At 41.6% G+C, this 20,935-nt stretch overlaps 1 protein-coding gene across 5 annotated transcripts in view; it reads right to left on the bottom strand.

Annotated features, from left to right (window-relative positions):
- The window catches only part of sh3gl3a (SH3-domain GRB2-like 3a), a 111,477-nt gene that overhangs the window by 29,532 nt on the left and 61,010 nt on the right, over window positions 1-20,935 (bottom strand). The window contains exon 1 of one of the 5 annotated variants that reach the window (XM_052040481.1): window positions 8,911-8,949. The exons of the other annotated variants lie outside the window; for them this stretch is intronic. The gene's annotated coding sequence lies outside the window, so the exon portion shown is untranslated. Of the gene's footprint in view, window positions 1-8,910; window positions 8,950-20,935 lie in introns of those variants that run through there. 5 annotated transcript variants of the gene reach the window in all.

The raw sequence follows: 20,935 nt of genomic DNA, 5'->3' as shown, positions 1-20,935 counted from the left end.
ACAGCGCCAGAGACCCGGGGTCAATTCCGGCTGCTGTCTGTAAGGAGTTTGTACATTCTCCCTGTGTCTGCATGGGTTTCCTCCGGGTGCTCCAGTTTCCTCCCACATTCCAAAGATGTACGGATTAGGAAGTTGTGGGCATGCTATGTTGGCGCCAGAAGCATGGCAACACTTGCGGGCTGCCCCCAGAACACTCAACACAAATGATACATTTCACTGTGTGTTTCAATGTACATGTGACTAATAAAGATCTTATCCTAATCAATATCAAGATTCAACGATATGCCATTTAAACATGTGAGAACAATTGCAAAGATGTTCCCCTGGAGATCACACAAGGGTACAAATTAGGAGTCACTGGGGCTTACTCTGAATTCAGTAAGATCATGGGTGACCTGACTGTAACCTCAACTCTGCATTTCTGTCTACCGCGGTAACCTTTCACACCCAAAGACCTGCCTTAAGACTATCCAAAGACTTTGCTTTCATCACCCTTTGAGTTCCCAAAAACTTGCAACCCATTGAGGGAAAAAATATGCCTCTTCTGTTTTAAATGAGTGGCCCCTGATTTTTGTTAACAGTGACCCCTAGTTCTGGATTCTCCAACAAGAAGAAACTTCCTCTCCAAAGCATCTGTTTGACAAGGGGTCTTCGACCTGAAACATTAACTCTGTTTCTCTTCCTACAGATGTGGCCTGACCTGTTGAGTATTCCCAGCATTTTCTGTTTTTATTTTAGATTTTCAGCATGTGCAGTATTTTTGATTTTCATCCTCATCAATATCCATAGAGTCAGGACCCCTCAGCAGCTTACAAGTTTCAATCAGATCACCTCTTACTTTTCTAAACTATACCTGACACAAGCTCAGCCTGTCCAACCTTTTTTCATACAACAACGCAGCAGGGGTGAGAACGTATGCTCGGCTGTCTAGCACTGGGGACAATTGGGGGAGCTGCAAATATGGAATTTGAATGAGGCAAGGACCGTGCCCCAGTGTAATAGGATTAGTTGTCTAGGCACACACTCAAAGTGTGACATTATGGATGTTCTGCTCCTAATGAGGTTTCTCAAAGTCCAGCAACTCCAGCAGAAAAGGGGAAAATGTCTGATGCTAAATAATGAATTGGATGGAACGACAGAGGGAAGTTTATCACAATGCAAAAGTGTGTGTGTAATCTTGAATCATAACCACTTTTTGTTGGTGTGCTAAATACATTGCAAAGTGAAGAGGTGGTGAGAAAGGATGAGAACTGTGAATTATGTGATATGTTACAAATATGAATGTGCAACACTAAGAAATAATTATGAATTTGGTAATACAATTTTAAAATTGCAATGTAAAATACTTGTGATCATGTGACTTACCCCCCCCCCCCACAATTATACCAAAATACAGATGACACATACTGAATTGTCTCCACATTTATGTCCAGCTTTAAGATTCCAACTATTGACCATGCACAAGCCACAGGGTACATGAACCAAACATCCCGGGCTATCATGCTTGAGAAAATTTGTTTGTCATAGGCCGAGTGAGTGGTCTTTTATTTCATAGACTCTGTTGACACCAGCGTTACTTCATTCATTATCCAATATTTTACAAAAGTAAAGACAAATTCAATATCTTAAATTAAAATGCTGTGCTAGCCTTTGGTGAGGTATTTCATACTGCTTTGAGAAGTCAAAGAATGAATCAACCACAGCTGCCTTGGCAATGGAATAGGATGCCAGGCTTACAGTCAGGATCAATCAATTCTGGAGGGGAATCATTTTTTGTTTCTTTGGTTTCATGCAAGTTCAGCACTTTTAATTTTCCCTGGAAGAAATCTAAGTTTTTATTGGAATCATAAGTGGATGTTCTGGCAGGCAGAAGACACCTTGAAAAATGATATTGAGGCTCTCTTGGATCTTGCACAACCAAATTTTATTGATTGCCAGTTTATAATGAAGTCCAAAATGGAGAGACCATAAAAAAAAATCAGAAGCCTGCCTACTTGGAGTCTCAATTCTTCACAAATATTGATGAGAATGAAAAATTTATCTCCTTCAACAAAATTTTCCTTTTCTTCAAATCCTATCTTTCTGACCAAGTGACCACTCCCTCATGGCATCTGTCCCCAAACACCAGTGCCTGTAGTGTTATTTATTTCTAATCTTAAAGCTTCTTTAAAGCACTTGCTATAACTGAGGAAGCTCCAAAGCTGGTTTGCATAATACTTAAAAAAAATACCCCCCCAAAAAAAACTGCAGATACTAGACATCCGAAATTAAAACAAAAAATGCTGGATGTACTCAGCAGGTTATGTACGCCTTCAATATTTTCTCGCACTTCAGAAAGTAATCCTAGCTAACCTATTTGTGAAAAAGAACATTGCATGTTAACTTATTATTCAATGAACTTAGTACTGTGGGATACATATGGACATCCTCCCACAACACACTATTGGGCCCAGAGGATTTATTACAGATGTACCAGTTAACAAATACGATACTTTTAAATCGACCACGAGAGCCCTTTGTCACTTCCTTTCTCGTTTTATTATATCAGTGAACATTATATTTGAGATATAGAATGCTCAGTATTAAACATGAACTGGAGAATCAGATAAATTTTCAGTTATTGTCTCAGTTTAAAGCACTGGTATATTCCGTATTTATATTCTGTACCCATATTACATTATATTGTAACGTTAAATGGGTTACTTCTATGCTGATCAATTGGATACTTCATACACTAGTTATACAATTTAATAAAGGAAACATTCAAGACAACTAATGTTTATTTTTAAACACACATCTTTTTCCTAAAGGTGATATTGCTGTCTCAGAATTTTACGGCTGTGGTAGTTATCATTAGACTAAGTCACTAACTCAGAGTCTCACAAATACTGAGTTCAGTGATGAGGTGAGGCCTGAAGGTCACTTGCCTGATGCTCTCTCTCTCTGGAGAGGAGCACATACAAGCCTCATGCCAGTTCGGTGTTGCCAGGATAACCAGCAGTGAATTCCAAAGATGTGATTAGCAGCAGCTCCCTGCCAGTAAGTACCATAAGGATAGTCACTGCACCATTGCAACTCTTTATGAGAGGAGTCACTGGAGGGCAAGCAAACCAATTTGAGGAAGTGGGGTGCAAGTTGCATCAACGAGAAGCACAGGAACAGATGAAGAAACCATGCAGTGGAAGCAATGTGTTAGGAAGGAATGGATTAGATCATGTGAACTTTTTATGTTTTGTTGTAATGAATTATTTTGTAAAAATCACATTGTCTAGCCAATGGCAAGTCCTATGGAAGAATGGACAATTATTGATATCGACTTATTCAGTCAGGTGATGATCACTGCAAGATTATGGAGGACAAAAGAGGACTGATGCGTTTCAGAACTGTAGAATTGGTAGTGGATTGAGAGACTTTCCTTCATTTCATGATGCCACCTGGACAGAATCTTTCACAACGGAGGCGATTCTGTGCTCCGCCACCATTAGCATTGCTCTTATATACTTTTGCCTCCAATAAAACAAGAGTCTCCTCATCAGCAACATACAAGAGCAGCCCTCTTATTCCCCTCAAAAGGCAAAGTGGTGACAGACACAAGCTATGATTATCATTAGTACATAATCCAGAGGACAACACAGCCTCTTCCTGATCTGATCAGCCAGCAAAAACATCTCTGAGTAGTGAACTCCCTGCTTACTAGCTGCATCTTCGTGTATCAAATGTATAAGCACTTTGGACATCCTGAGGATGTGGAAGGATAATATAAATAAAAACATTTTCTTTTTCTCCTTCAATATTGTAAAAACATGCGCCTCATTGCAATACTTCTCTGCTTCTATGTATGGAGAGGAGGGGAGGGTTGATGCATTTTATCCCATTAAAATCAACCACTGACACAACTTTCTTCTTTGACCAGGTCAAGAAGGTCTGCATTTCCAATAATGAATACCTTGTGATTATTTTCAGCCTTCTGGGTGTTACCTATGGGGTCCTTTGCACCTTGCCATATTTCTACAAGAGAGAGGAACCTGTATCGAAACTTGCGAAATAATTTTCAGTCCATTGATTGGACAGCACACATGTGCAAGATGCTATTATCCAGAAATTCAACTCCCTTATGCTTCCTTTTTCTGCAAGGGTGAAAAATAATATTGATAATTTCTGGGTTGTTCTGCATTAACGTAAAAGTTCAGCCGACTACTTCTTGATGCACGTCGTCCTAGCAACCTTGTTTCTGTGTCACTGGATGATGTCATTCTGCGTGCAATGTCCCTGATGTTGGACACTCCTCCAATAAATGGATCTTTGCAAGGTTGAACTGAGCTCTGCTGGGAAGTAAATGACGTAGCTACGACCTTGGACACTCTGTTTGCAATAAAATAACTCTTTACAATGAAACATCTTCCAACCTTCTAGTCCATCCACAATCTCTTGATCTCCTAACCTGTATCTCAACCAAATCCCTCACCCTCAATCTGCAATTCCCTCCCCCCATCATGTTGTTGGTCCTAATTCCCCCTCCCAACACATCATGATTCCCACATCCAGTCTGCCCCCAAACCAATGCCATTCTCCTGCTTCTGATTTCCCATCCCCAAACATGTTGCCAGTCTCCCACTCCTAATACCCCAAACCCACTGACATTTTACTGCTCCCAATCCACACACTGCCAGTTCCCTACTCCTGAATAACCACCCAAACTAGATGTTGGTCTTAACACCCCACTCCTTCTCCAAACACTAGTCTTGCCCTCCATCTCCCCAATCCCTATGGGCTGACACCAACCAATCACTGCACCAGGAGGTGCTGGGCTCTGACTCCTAGTGCATGCGCTTGAATTTCTAGACACATAAATCTATTTCACTGTAGCCTCACTACAACGCAAAAGATGATGAATTCACTAATAAAGTGTGAAAGTTGACTGATGAATATATGCCTGCATTCCACCAGGTTTCTATCATAAAGACCATCTATGGTTGGCAATGTCCTTCCTGGCCACAGTAAAAGCAGGCAAAGGAGGTTTGCTGAAGTTTCTTGTACAGTAGATGTTTCTATTGCTTTTTCAGTGCCTCTTATCCACTGTGTCTCAGTGGCGTTTTATTGGGCTCCATCTTTTACCACGTATGCACTTGTGTTTCAAACTGTGCTGTGTTCCTCTAATATAAGGATGTGCTCAGAGGGAAGAGATGTATCTGCTCCTAAGACGGCCTCAACTGTGGATATGAATGCGGTCAAAAACCTACTGCACTCAGAAGCGAACAGAAGTGTGCAGACTGAATATTGATGGAGCTAGGGCAATCTCTCAAAACTAAAAGCGTTTACCAGCCTGAAGAAACAATAAGTGAATTTCTCCAGCAATACACACAAAATGCTGGAGAAACTCAGCAGGTTAGGCAGCATCTATGGAGAGAAATAAGCAGTCGAGACCCTTCGTCAGGACTAGAAAGGAAGAGGGCAAAAGCTAGAATATGGTGGTCGGGGAGGGGGAGGAGTATATGCAGGCAGGTGATAGGCGAGTTCAGGTGATAAGAGAGTCCAGGTGAGAGGGGGAATTTCTTCACAACCTTCATGTGTAGAAACTCATTTTCAGGTGCCTCTATGACCATGTGACATTGTTCTACATTAGGATACTATTTAAATGTTGTTGTTCAACTTTACAATTCTCAGTTACAGTATCCTGAGTTCATTACATGTTAAAGTAAGAAACAAGAATCACAAAATCACCTGGCCTCATTAATTTATTTGCAGATAGTTTTATTTGTTGCTTGGTGAGCAGATTTCAGGATCTGTTAAACTTTCAAGGAAACCTTATGGAAATGACCACTAAAAATCAATCTCCAAGTTCCTCTATGACTAGCTCTTTGTAACCTATTCCAGCCCTACAAACTTCCACAGTCACTGCCCTTCCCTCCAACTTTTGCCTCTTGTAGATTGCTGTAACATCAGCTGTGTGGGATCTAAATTCTTTCCCTAACACTTCACATTTCTCTACCCAGCTAACATCCCCTTTAGAACTGACATGCTTGGCTTGGATCAGGATTTGGCTCACTTGACTTATGTTGGCACCATTTTCAGATGATCACACTCCTGTGAAGCACACTGAACATTTTACTACCATAGAACAATACAGCACAATACAGGTCCTTCGGCCCTCCATGTTGTGCACCTTTAAACCTCGCTTAAGACTATCTAACCCCTTCCTCCCACATATCCTCCTATTTTAAATTCCTCCATATGCTTATCTAACAATCTCTTGAACTTGACCAACGTACCTGCCTCCACCATCACCCCAGGCAGCACATTCCATGCCCCAACCACTCTCTGGGTAAAAAAAACCTCTCTCTGATATCTCCCTTGAACTTCCCACCCATTACTTTAAAGCCATGCCCTCTTGCATTGAGCATTGGTGCCCTGGGAAAGAGGCACTGGCTGTCTACTCTATCTATTCCTTTTAATATTTTGTATACCTCTATCATGTCTCCCCTCATCCTCCTTCTCTCCAAAGAGTAAAGCCCTAGCTACGTTAAGGGTGCTGCATGAATGCAAGCTATTGTCAAGTTATCATACAAACTTAAAACTTCAAAGTGGTGGGAGTGGCAATTTGCGACTGGTGCATTGGTCCATGGATGAGGGATGCCTGGATTCAAGCCTCATACTCACTTTTCGGAGCATGCAATCAACATACCAGTGAGAGAGCAAAAACACATAGGGGCTCTAAACACAAGCAAAGACTAAATACCACAGGGTTGTAAGGTCCCTGATAAGCACATTCTGATTTTGTCACTATCTATATCTCTATCACACAGCACTGGAAGATGGCAAGCAGGATTAGTAAACAGTACATAATGATTTTAGATCCAATTCAGACGTATCCCTGCATGTAAAATGGCCAAAACTTTTCCCAACTGGAAGAACAATTACAGGTGGTTTTACAACAATCAAGAAGGCTCAATTTTAAACCAGTCCGTACTACTCAATAATACTGTACAAGTTGTTAACTCTAATATGCTTGAGTTCTTTTCACTTCAGAACTGGATAGAATTGTACAGTTAGGGTTAATGAGAACAAATTGACAAACAAAAGAGGCCATTCAAATTAATGTTCTGATTGGCAAAAAGGTTAACGGGGTAGTTAAACATTATGTTGATTTGACTATGGTCCAATTTCACAGTGCATTTTCTGTGGTGGGGATAAAGGCAATAAAGGCTCACAAGGACACTGAACAAACACCACATCAGATTAAGCAGTGCTGAATTTGCATGGAGCTGTCATTAGTTACAATTTTCTCTTGCAGTTACTGGTAACTCCCATAGATCATTTCTGGGAATGCAGTTGCCTATTAATCACTGAACACCTTGCAAGTAAACCTTTGTAAGAAGACTGAAAATGGATTGTAAAACTAACAGTCTCATCAGAGTTGACCACTGTTAACTTGTGGAAGCAAAGCAAAATCCAGACAAAAGAAACACGACTCATTCAACTGTAATGCACCAAAGATCAAAAATAGCCTGATGGGAACATCAAGGATTGATGCACATAACTCGTGGTCATTAGACACGATGTTGAAAATGTTGAATTTCAGACTTTACGTTGCTTGTTATTCAATTTGGACATACCGTAACTGATCTGAGCAGCACACTGCTGCCTTCTTGCTGCAGAGAGGCTGAAAGGAAGTCCAAACCATTATTCCATTGGGGATCATCACGCATTAAAACAACTCCATTTTTCCTGGAATTAGGTTACGATTTTAAGGGGCAACAGGGCCCATGGTTCACTGGCAAGCTGAAGTTAAAGCTGCAAGCAATCAAATTTGCATAGGACAGCCTCTGCAGTATTACTGACCCTCTGATTTTATGCATTAGTGTGGGGAACTAATACATTCAAAGCACTCTAAGTGTGGAATGAGATACTTAAATTATACATCAATGACATAATTGAATATTTACCATTTTCACACTGTAATGGGTATTAGAAGCTTACAAGCAAGCATTATGCTAACTGGCGGCACAAGTGAACTTTATATTCTGTAACTCAGAAACACACTTAACCTATTGATAGCAACAGTGGAGTGCGGTATCCCTTAAACCCAAAGATAAAAACATAAAACATTGGAAATATTCAGCAGGTCAGGTAGCATCTGTTATGAGAGAAACCTTTAGGGATGATGGCATTTAATCAGCAATCAAACATTTTTTAAAAGTTGCAGAAAATGTGAGGGAGGGGCAGCTGGGCAGAGAGAGCAAAGGGAACATTTCCAGTGGAATGGAAATGAGAGAGACAGAATGACAAAAGTGGTAGAAATATGAAATGAAAACAGAGTGCTGCAGAAGCTCAACAGTTAAGGCAGCATCTGTGGCGAGAGAGTTAACAATAACCATCAGAACTGGAAAAATGAGAATACAAACAACTTTTAAGTTGCAGAGGTGGGAAGGATGGAGAGAACAAAAGGGAATGTGTGTGATGGCGGACAGACCAAGGGAGATGTTGTTTTTCTCTCTCTCTCTCATTTCTGACCAAGGCCCTGGACCTAAAGCATTAACTGCTTCTCTTTCCAAAGATGCTGCCTGACCTGCCAAGTGTTTCCAGCATTTCCTGCTTTTATTACAGATCAAGAGAAGCTGACGGACATGTGGTGGTGGTTTTGATTGGGAGAAAATTATGTAGGTTTGTTAATTGTAAATTACTTGTCAGAAGGGAACAAATGAAAACAGAGAGAGAAAATTAAACAGAGAGAGAAAATTAAACAGAGAGAGAAAATTAAACAGAGAGAGAAAATTAAACAGAGAGAGAAAATTAAACAGAGAGAGAACTGCCACAGGAGAAATAAAACAGTGCAGATGCTTGAAATCGGAAATAAATCTGACGGAAATGCTCAACGAGTCAGGCAGCAAATAGGAAAAAAATGGAGTTTACCTTTTAGGATAATGATAAAGTGGCCCACTTTGATATGAGCTGGAAGGAATGTTTATCTGAAATTGTTAAGTTCAATATTGAGTCCTGAGTGCCAAGTCATAAGATGACATACTGCTCCTAAAGTTTAAAGTGGGCTTCATTGCAACAGTGCCTGAGCCCAAAGATAGGGAGTTCAGAGAGCGTAGGATGGGCAATTAAAGTGACAGACAACTGGAAGCCAGGTTGACTCTTGTGGACTGAATGGAGGTATTCTGCAAAACATTCACTCAATTATGTTTTGTTTTCTAACGTAAAGGACACTGCATTTCGAGCATTGAATGCAGTATATTAAATTGGAAATTTATATTACAGATTTAAAACATGCTGGATCATGGGAGTTGCCAGACCACAGAATGCCATACTAGAAAGTTTCAACCTGCATCTCTTCCACCCTCCCACCCCCATGTTAATATCGCAAAAGTTACTAAAACATGCTAACAAAATTAATCTTTACTTTTTTTCAAAGTTGTATTCAATGGGGATGATATCATAGATTCTTTATTGTAACAATTTTTAAAAAGTTGTGCAAAGTTATAATTTCAAAGCAACTTGTTGCTTTCTGGATTTTGATCAATATGGTCAATTTATTTGAAGTCTGCAGGCTTGCCTTTATTGTTGGATTTTAATAATGAAAGTGATTTTATAACTGCTTTTCCTAGACTGACCCAAAGTACATTTTGACATTGTAAATCAAAGAAAATTCCCAATGCTTTTCAAACAGTAACAGCCTTGAAGTTTTCCTTTTGAAAAATTGCTGGAATTTATATGCCCCGAGTAATTGCAGGGCATGACAGAGGCAAGTTTCCATTCTGCTGCTAGGCGTGTTGCATGGAGAGAAACACCCGGGCTTCAGGAGGTGTCAAAGGAGCACTGCAGAAAGACAAGAGCCTCATAAATATGCAGATATCAAGGCTCTATAAATAGGATTCAGACTTGGTTGCAAATAATCATTAGAATTAAACCAAGTCTTGATGTAGTCAATGTCTCAAAATAAAAGCCATACAGTGTTTTCACTCTTAATAAGGAATATAACCATTAAATGATTCTTTTTTTATTTTCTCCAGGTTCAGTCCTTACTTTCGATGCTGTCCGTGTGGAGTTTGGGGTGGTATGGTAGTGTACCGGTTAGCATAACGCTATTACAGCGCCAGCGACCTGGGTTCAGTTCCCGCCGCTGTCTGTAAGGAATTTGTACGTTCTCCCCAGGTTTCCTCTGGGTGCTCTGGTTTCCTCCCACATTCCAAAGACGTACAGGTTAGGAGCTGTGGGCATGCTATGTTGGCACTGGAAGAGTGGTGATACTTGCAGGCTGCCCCCAGCACATTCTCAGCAACGCAAAAAGATGCATTTCAATGCGTGTTTCGATGTACATGTGACTAATAAATAAATATCTATATATATTCTCCTGTGTCTCCTTGTGGTGGTAATGTAGGCAGGTGGTAGAATTGTTGGGAATGGGGGAAAATTAGTGGGGAATAGGATCGTTCTGAGATCCAGTATAGACTTGGTGGGACAAGGCGCCTTCTGTGTCTTAAGGAAATGTCTTCACTTAACTAGCAAATTTGTTAATCATTAAAATGGTGGAGAAACAAAGGGAGAGGCTTAAAAAGAACTTAGTGCGATGCAGAACCAGTTTATACTCCAAGAAGCAAAAAGTTTCCTTGCCAAAAAAAATGCCACGAACAATAAAAGAGGTTAGACACATCTTAAAACTAAAAGCAGAAGTATTCAAAAACATATAGACCAGCAGAGACCTTGGAAACTGGGACAAACACAAAGAATAAATAAAGGTGACATAAAAGGCTGCAATTTAAAGCATGAAAAGACAATCGCAAGTGATATCAAAATCAACATGACATTTTTACAATAAGCAAAAAAATGGCAGTTAGGAGCATTGTGGGTGCCTTGAGAGCTAACAGTAAATGGAAATAACATTATGGACATACTGAATATCAACTTCATGAAATTTAAATATGTAACAAATATTTCATAACTTTTATAGGCAATCCATTTCCAACTTTTCTGAAGTGAAATTTTCAGAATGGGAAGTATACCTTCAACTGTAATTTGAATTTTATAAATTATAATCACTTAACCAATCCTTTAAGGAAATATGACTGATCCTGTTGATCCTTTCTGCCATTAAGACACATTTATTGTACAAACAACCAAAAAACCCTTACTTTAACAATGAGTCATGTGAACTACAGGCTTAATTCCTCTGTTTTGTTTGCCACCATGGTCTCCTGCTGTTCTACTGCAAAGAGTAGGGTGATCCGAACCATTCTCATGATTTGCTGGTCGACTCAGGAAGGAATTTTCTTTTCCCCATAAATAACTGCAAACTCCGTTTGTTTTAAGATGTCTTACACTACGAAGTCAATATGCTGCCAATCCATAGTTGAACTGCTGATTAAGTAAATTGGTGTCTTTGTACAATGACTTCAACAAGCATCTAAGTCTCTAACGAAAACAGAAAATGCTGGAAACACTCAACAAGATCAGCAGCCTCTGTGGAAAAAGAAACAGAGTTAACATTCCAGTTTAAAGACTCATCATCAGAAATGTCAGACCTGCTGAGTGTTTCCTGCATTTTATATTTTTTGTTTCAGATCTCCGGCTTCTGCAGATTTTTTTTGATTAGCATTTTTATCCTTCTCCTTGGAAAATGCCGACACAAAAGGAAGACTGATTTTGCCAAGATATTTCTAATTCTTTTGTTGTATCATGGAATGTCTAAAGAATTTTCTTCCTGATTATTTGGTTAAAATGAAGCTTACTTTATATGTTAACCAGTTTGACTTTGTCTTTGGCAAATTCTGGATAATCCCTGCCCTTTTCATTAGCTTTTCAAGTGTCTTTATCAGCAAGTCATTCTTCATTTCTTTCTGAGACTGACATAGCAAAATACTGATAACTCCTTGTTTCAATTCAGCACAATTGGCCTTCGTTGATAAGGTATCTGAATCTGCAACAACCTTCTTTGCATTAGGAACACGTGATAAGAAGCAGAATTGAGTACACATCAGTAATGAAATGTCTGCTAAGAAGATTCAACAACTTGAAACCTTGTATATCCAAATGTTTATCTCGAGCTAATATTTGTTATTACTTGCTCCACATATATATCAAGTAAATTAAATATTTTTTTACTTTTATTATACCATTTTGGAGGGTTATGGTATGCAGTGACATTTTATTTTAATTGAGTAATCTGTCTTAGTACTATTCTTCTGTGTAGCCTCTTTTTTGATTTCTCATGCCAAGCCACTGCTAAATGCAGTTGTAGCCTGAACATTTATTGCAGTTTGTATACATGTAGTTCAGTGGCTGATTCCATGATAAGCTTTAAAAAGCTATGATGAGCACTTTCTGTTTCCAAGCTGTGAACAGTGTTGTTACAACATTGTGTCAAAACTTACCACTGTAAAAGGCCTGTGTTGCTGTTTTGCTTGGGAATGATTATGGTGTTGTTGCAGGTTTTGGCTGCAAGGTGTCTCCAGGAGATTTATAAACTCATTCTGCCTCCTTGGCACACATAAAAAATTCATTTTCATGACTGAAGGCGATGCTGGGGGCAACTTATTAATTGGTTCTGAACATACAGTGATGCACAGAATTCCTTTGAGCAACACTATCTAATTTTCTTTTCCATTGAAGTCTGTTTGTTATCACCCAATTTGCAGAGTGTAACAAGGGCTGCCAATTTACACTGCTGCCCAAGATAAACTTATAACCCAATTTGTTGAAAAAATTAAACAGATAAATGAAAAACGTTGCTTTGGTTGGATTCCTGGAGACAGAATATTCCATCTATTTAACAAATATAACAGCATCTTAGGATCAGGGGTAATTTTTGAAGTTATGATAGTGCATAATGTAATTTCATTTTATATGTTTTCTTATTTTTATTTCTATTGTTTTCAATAATCAAATATTGACTTCATAGGTTTAAACCATCTCACAAAGTCAAACTTACACTGAAAATCACTGAACTGAGTATATCCTGATGCACTGCTTTGAAGACATTCACACAAGTTCAAGATTAACAGCTTCATTTATGCACATTAGTGGAAAACTGCAAAAATAAAAGCAGTTCTGAGGAAAAGTATCACAGCTTGACTTTGCAGGGTTTGTGGTGAATGGCTGGCATTTGCTGGTGATTTGCAGAACCTGAACACAGAAGCTCAGTGAGCTCTGATGTGAATTCCCTTTTCCAAGAACAGTTGCTGTCTGGAACCAGCTAATAGGGAGCCAATGATATCCAGCAACACCAATTAAACTGAACCATTCTGACAGACAACACATTCAGGAGTAAAACACGGGAGTGACACCAACTTCAAATTTAAAAAAAAACAAGCGGAGAAATACAGATAGAAACATACAAATGGGATCTCTGACACCAATTTCTGGTTTTCATGCATGTATACACGAATTCTCTAGTGAATGCACTTAGATTCCCTCCCTTATCATGTGAATGCTGATACACTCACTGTTATTCTCATTGATACACACACACACATATATATATATATATATATATATATATATATATATATATATATATATACACACACACACACACATACATTATATATATATATACACACACACACACACACACATACATAATATATATATATACACACACACACACACACATACATAATATATATATATATCTATATATATCTATATATATCTATATATATCTATATATATCTATATATATATATCTCTCTTCAAGTTTCTTTTAATCATAAATCTGTTCCCTTTGGAACCCCTTTTTTGTACTGAGGTGGAAATCATGTTTCATTTTGCAATTTGCACTTTTACAGAAAAACCAGGATTCATCAGTTAAAAGAACAACTAAAATGCTCTGTGAATTGATTTTAAAAATACCCAAATATTTTAATCAAGAGAGAGACACAAGAGATTGCAGATGCTGGAATCTGGAGCAAACAATGGACTGCTGGAGGAACTCAGGAGGTCAGGCTGCATCTGTGGAGGGCAAGGAATGGTTGATGCTTTGGGTCGAGACCTTGCATCAAGGGCAGAGTGGAGAGGGAGGCCAGCCAATATAAAGGGGAAGGGGCAGGGGCAAGGTAGGTGCTGGGAGGTGACTGGCGTACTTGGGCGAAGTGAGGGATGATGGGCAGATGGAGCCAGGTGGGGGGGAGGGAGGGGTGGAGTGGAGTTGGAGACAGAGGCTGGAGGGTGATAGGTGGAGGCACAAGAGATGCAGATGCTGGACTCTGATAAGTAAAGGAAGTTTATAAGTGAAACCAGATGATGGCTGATGGGCAGCTGGAACTAGATGGGGGGGGGGGGCACAGGAGATCCTGTGGAAAAAGTGTCTGGGTGATAGGTGGACCGGAGGGGGGGGGAGAAACACACGAGGTGAGGGTTATGTAAAATTGGAAAATTCAATGTTCATACCATCAGGTTGTAGACTATCCAGGAGGAATACGGGGTGTTAAGAACATAGAACATTACAGCACTGTACAGGCCCTTCTGCCCCCAATGTTGTGCCGAAATTTTAACCTACTCCAAGATCAACCTAACCATACCCCTCCATTTTTCTATTATCCATTTGCCTGTCTAAGAGTCCCTTAAATGTCCCTAATGTATCTGCCTCTTTCAGCACCCCAGGCAGTGCACTCCACGCACCCACCACTCTCTGTGTAAAAAAAAAACCTACCTCTGATATCCCCCCCTATACTTTCCTCCAATCACCTTAAAATTATGCCCCCTCGTGTTAGCCATTTTCGCCCTGGGAAAAAAGTCTCTGGCTGTCCATTCGATCTGTGCCTCATCATCTTGTACACCTCAATTAGGTCACCTCTCACCTGCCCTTGCTCCAAAGAGAAAAGCCCTAGCTCGCTCAACCTATCCTCATAAGACATGCTCTCTAATTCAGGTAGCATCCTGGTAAATCTCCTCTGCACCCTTTCTACAGCTTCCACATCCTTCCTATGTCGTTCTTCAAGTGTGTGATTGGCCTCACTCTGGCAGTAGAGAAGAGTGAGGGCAGACATCAGTGTGGGAATGGGAAGGGGAAATGAAATGGCATGCAACCAGGAGCTCGGGATGGCCATTACAGAGCGCAGGTGCTCTGCAAACCAGTTGCCTAGTGTACACTTGGTCTCCCTGATGTAGAGGAGGCCACATTGAGAACACTGAATTCAGTAGACAAGGATGGTGAGGGAGGTGGTTTAGGGACAGGTGTTGTACCTGGTGTGGTTGCAGGGGAAAGTAACCTCAAAACAGGTAGGGGTGGGTGGGTGGGTGGGGAGGGATGAGCTAACCACGGAGGCATGGAGCGAATGGTCCCTGCAGAAAGCAGAAAGGGGTGGGGAGAGGAAGATGTGGCTGGTGGTGGGATCATGGTACAGCTGGCAGAAATGAAGAAGGATGGTGTGCTGGATACAGAGGCTGGTGGTGTAGAAGGTGAAGACCAAGGGAACTCTGTTCTATTTGGAGGGAGCTGGGGTGAGAGTGGAAGTCTGGGAAATGGAGCAGATATGAGAGAGGGGGCTCCATCAACCACAGTAGGGGGGGAAGCCATGTTTTCTGAAAAAGGAGAAATTTCAGATGCCCTGGAATGGAAGGCCTCATTTTAAGAGCAGATGCAGTGGATATGGAGAAACTGAGAGAAAGGGATGGCATCCTTACAAGAGACAGAGTGTAGTCAAGGTAGCTGTGGGAGTCAGTGGGTCCATAGAAAACATCAGTGGAAAGTTTGTCTCCCGAGATGGAGACAGAGAGGTCTATAAAAGGGCAAGTGTCGGAAATGGTCCAGATGAGTTTGAGGGTGGGATGGAAGTTAGTAGCTAAGGTCATAAGATTGATGAGTTCTGCACGAGTGCAGGAAGCAGCACACAATGTAGTTGTTGACGTAACGGAGAAAGAGTTGGGCAGTGGTACTAGAGAAGATTTGGAATAAGGACTCTTCCACATAGCCAACAAAGGCATAACTGAGGCCCATGTGAGTGCCCGTGACTACAACTTTGATTTCTAGGAAGCAAGTGGACATATGCATATTTCCCTTACACACCCTCCCCCCACCTGGTTGCCTCCACCTATCACCACACACTTTTCCCCACAGGGTCTCCTATGCCCTCCACCATCTGGTTCCAGCTGCTATTCAGACGTGTCTTATCTGGTTCTTCTTATCACAGTCCAGCATTTGCACCTCTTATAATTTCACTTATCACCCTCAAGCCTCTGTCTCTACCTTCATCCTCCCCTTCCTCAATCTGGCTCTCTGCCCTTCTTATTTTCCACCTATCACCGCCGCCTCTGTCTCCTAACTCCACCCTTCCCTCTCCCCCACGCCCACCTGGCTCCATCAGCCCATCATCCCTCCCTCCACCTTGGTCCACCTATCACCTACCAGCCCCTGCCTCCTAACTCCACCCTTCCCTCTCCCCCACGCCCACCTGGCTCCATCAGCCCATCATCCCTCCCTCCACCTTGGTCCACCTATCACCTACCAGCCCCTGCCTCACTCTCCCCCCTCCCCTTTACACTGGCTGGCCTCTCTTTATGCTCCTGATCGACACACATTTAAGGGTCACAACCTAAAACATCAACCATTCCTTTCCCACCACAGATGCTGCCTGACCTGCTGAATTTCTCCAGCAGTTTGTGTTTTTTTTAAAAAAACGTGTTAATTAAGACTGGATAATTGCCAAGCTATTTAGTACTGTTTCTATTTTATAAGGAATGCAAGACAGCATCTCTCCCTGGTGAGCTAAGCTTCTGTGCAGATAATGGTAAATGCCTCCAAGGGTACCTCCACAGTCACTGAAGATTGGTAACCCCAGTGTATGGAGCTAACTGGAGGGCAGGCTTGGGAATAAACAGACATTTCAGGGGAAGAGCTATCAGCGATATAGACATGTCATAGGAGATCTGCCTTAACACGAATACAGTTCATGGGATGGGCACAAATAATTCAACCGAATCAGTCTCCAAAATACGTCTTTCTTCATCATCCAAATCTCAAAATCTCCTGGAATTCCCAAAGGAGCTCCTACACTAAGCAATTTTCTTGCTGTACTTGTTTGTAAGGCACATTAGGAAACAGACCTGAGAAAAACACTCTTGCAAATGGAAAGAATCAGAGTTAAGCAGAACCAGGAAAATTATGATGAAGATAGTGAAGGTAGGAATAGGAGGAGATTGCAAATAAATGCATGGCTGAGAAGTTGGTGCAGGAGGGAGGGTTTTAGATTTTTGGATCATTGGGATCTCTTCTGGGGAAGGTGGGACCTGTACAGAGAGGACGGGTTACACCCGAACCTGAGGCGGGCCAATATCCTTGCAGCCAGGTTTGCTAGGGTGGTTCAGGAGGGTTTAAACTAGATTGCGAGGGGGAAGGGAACTGGAGGAGGAGGTCAGAAGAAGAAGGGGATGGGGAAAAGTCAGATCTGACAGGTAGAGAGGCTTTGAGGAAGGAGAAGCAGAGTACAGGCTATAAAAGTAGTAAGGTGGATGGACTAAAGTGCATTTATTTAAAGGCAAGAAGCATCAGGAATAAGGGAGATGAACTGAGAGCTTGGATAAGTACATGGGACTACGATATTGTGGCTATTACAGAGACATGGCTGACTAGGGTAGAAATGGATATTGAATATTCCTGGTTTTCAGTGTTTTAAGTGGGATAGGGAGGGTGGGGAGAAGATGAGGAGGGGTGGCGGTACTGGTCAGGGACACTGTTACAGCTGCAGAAAGGGTAGATAGTGTAGAAGGATCCTCTCTAGAGTCAATATGGTTGGAAGTTATGAACAAGAAAGGAGCAGTTACCCTCCTCGGAGTGTTCTATAGGCCCCCCCCGTAGCAGTAGGGATACTGAGGAGCAGATTGGGATGCAGTTTTTGGAAAGATGCGAAAGTAACAGGGTTATTATAATGGGAGATTTCAACTTTCTAAATATTGACTGGCACCTACTTAGTGCCAAAGGTTTAGATGGGGCGGAGTTTGTTAAGCGTGTCCAGGACGGATTCCTGACACAGTATGTTGACAGGCCTACTGGAGGGAATGCCATATTATATCTAGTTTTAGGTAATGAACCGGGACAGGTGACAGATCTGTCGGCGGGTGAGCATTTGGGGGACAGTGACCATTGCTCCATAACCTTTAGAATTGTCATGGACAGGGATAGGAGTAAAGAGGACGGGAAGATATTTAATTGGGGAAAGGCGAATTATGAGGCTATAAGGCGAGAACTTGGGAGTGTAAATTGGGATGACATTTTTGAAGGGAAATGTACTATGGAGATGTGGTCGATGTTCAGAGATCTTTTGCAGGATGTTAGGGATAAATTTGACCCAGTGAGGCAGAGAAGGAATGGCAGGGTGAAGAAACCGTGAATGACGAGAGAGCTGGAACAACTAGTTAGGAAGAAGGCGGCAGCATACATAAGGTGTAAGCAGCAAGGATCAGACAGGGCTCATAAGGAATATAGAGTAGCAAGGAAGGAACTTAAAGGGCTGAGGAGAGCGAGAAGGGGACATGAAAAAAATTTGGTGAGTAGGGTTAAGGAGAATCCCAAGGCTTTTTTCTCGTACGTGAAGAGCAGAAGGATGGCTGGAGTAAAGGTAGGTCCGATTAAAGACAAAGGTGGGAGGATGTGCCTGGAAGCTGTGGAAGTGGGTGAGGTTCTCAATGAATACTTCTCTTCAGTATTCACCAAGCAGAGGGGTCTTGAAGATGCTGAGGACAGTGTTGGGAAGGGTAATCTTCTAGAGTATGTAGATATCAAGAGAGAGGATGTGTTGGAGTTGTTAGAAAATATTAGGACAGAAAGTCCCCGGGGCCTAATGGAATCTTCCCCAGGCTGCTTCGTGAGGTGAGGGAGGAGATTGCTGAACCGTTGGTTAGGATCTTTGAGTCCTTGTTGTCCACGGGGATGGTACCAGAGGACTGGAGGGAAGCGAATGTTGTCCCCTTATTCAAAAAAGGTAGTAGGGATAGTCCAGGGAATTACAGACCAGTGAGCCTTACATCTGCTGTGGGTAAGCTTTTAGAAAGGATTCTAAGAGATAGGATCTATGAGCATTTACAGAATCATGGACTGATTAGGGACAGCCAGCATGGCTTTGTGAAGGGAATATCTTGCCTCACAAGCCTGATAGGGTTCTTTGAGGAAGTGACCAGGAAGATTGATGAGGGTAGTGCAGTGGATGTGGTCTACATGGATTTTAGGAAGGCGTTTGATAAGGTTCCACATGGTAGGCTTCTTCAGAAGGTCAGAGGCCAAGGGATCCAGGGAGGCTTGGCCTTGTGGATTCAGAATTGGCTTGCCTGTAGAAAGCAGAGGGTTGTGGTGGAGGGAGTGCATTCGGATTGGAGGCCTGTGACTAGTGGTGTCCCACAGGGATTGGTTCTGGGATCTCTACTTTTTGTGATATTTATTAAAGACTTAGATGAGGGGGTGGAAGGGTGGGGTTAGCAAGTTTGCAGATGACACAAAGATCGGTGGTGTTGTGGATAGTGTGGAGGTCTGTCAAAGCTTACAGAGGGATATTGATAGGATGCAGAGCTGGGTTGACAAGTAGCAGATGGAGTTCAATCCAGAGAAGTGTGAGGTAGTACACTTTGGAAGGACAAACTCCAAGGTGGAGTACAAGGTAAATGGCAGGATTCTGGGCAGTGTAGAGGAGCAGAGGGATCTGGGGGTTCATATCCACAGATCACTGAAAGTCACCTCACAGGTAGATAGGGGAGACATGATGGAGGTATACAAGATATTAAGAGGAATAGATAGAGTGGACAGCCAGCGCCTCTTTCACAGGGCACCAATGATCAAAACAAGAGGACATGGCTTTAAGGTAATAGGTGGGAAGGGAGATGTCAGAGGGAGGTTTTTCACCCAGAGAGTGGTTGGTGCATGGAATGCACTGCCTGGAGTGGTAGTGGAGGCTGATACGTTGGTCAAGTTCAAGAGATTGTTAGATAGGCATATGGAGGAATTTAAGATAGAGGGATATGTGGGAGAAAGGGGTTAGATAGTCTTAGGTGTGATTTGAAGGGCAGCACAACATGGTGGGCCGAAGGGCCTGTAATGTGCTGTATTGTTCTATGGTTCTAAGATAAAAGGTGTATCAGAAAGCAAGGAAAGGTGTTCGGCTTTCAGTGTTTACCCAATAGTAAACACTGAAACACACCTTCAAGAGGCCCCTAGAGGCCACAGCAGGAATTCCCAATTGTGCTCATTGTAAATGCACAAGCAATACTATTCAAATAAACAACAAAAAAAATCCCCAACTTGCTCCGAAGGCAATTTGATTAAAACAGGCAATATGATTAAATCAATAAAATAAACAAGTGAATACATACAAGGTTCTTGCATGCTGATCATATCTCAAAAATATATATATTTTCATATATTGCTCAATTTGATGCTAAGCTGATACCTCTGTCTATCCTTGTATTTTTACCTCTCAGACTATTGGGTTTCTGCTGGTAATAGCTGTTCATTTTGCATTAAACTGCTCAGGAGTAGTTTACTACACAGCTTCTTGTATCCCATGGGGACTACTTTAACTTTGGATTTCCAGACAACAGTGCCTGAACATCTGTTTTACAAGGCTGTACACACCTTTTCAGGTTTGCAATGATTGGGCTACTCCTTGATCATAATTCCATAGTGTCACAAGAAACTCAGGTTCAAGGACCTTAATTTTAATGCTTCTATAGTATGTGCAATTACTGTAATTACTGATTGAACCTTCACTGTCCTCCAGTATCTCTCACTGGGTTTATGGGCCAACTACAACTGCAGATCAACTTGGCTTATGACAATAACAACTTGCTTTTCTTTAGCACATTTGGCATGGGAGCCTAGAAATTCATTCTCAGAGAACAAAACCACACAGTTCAAGTTCAGTTTAACCTGGATTACAGCACAATTGTGCTCTTTTGCAGGTCCAGCAGTAAAGTTAACCCTTAACTTTTTGATCTTGTTAACTCGCTTCAG

This window comes from Pristis pectinata, chromosome 28 (genome assembly GCF_009764475.1).
Source record: "Pristis pectinata isolate sPriPec2 chromosome 28, sPriPec2.1.pri, whole genome shotgun sequence".
Lineage (NCBI taxonomy): Eukaryota > Metazoa > Chordata > Chondrichthyes > Rhinopristiformes > Pristidae > Pristis > Pristis pectinata.
Note: the sequence above shows the minus strand (reverse complement) of the source record. Positions and strands in the feature narration are given on the sequence as shown.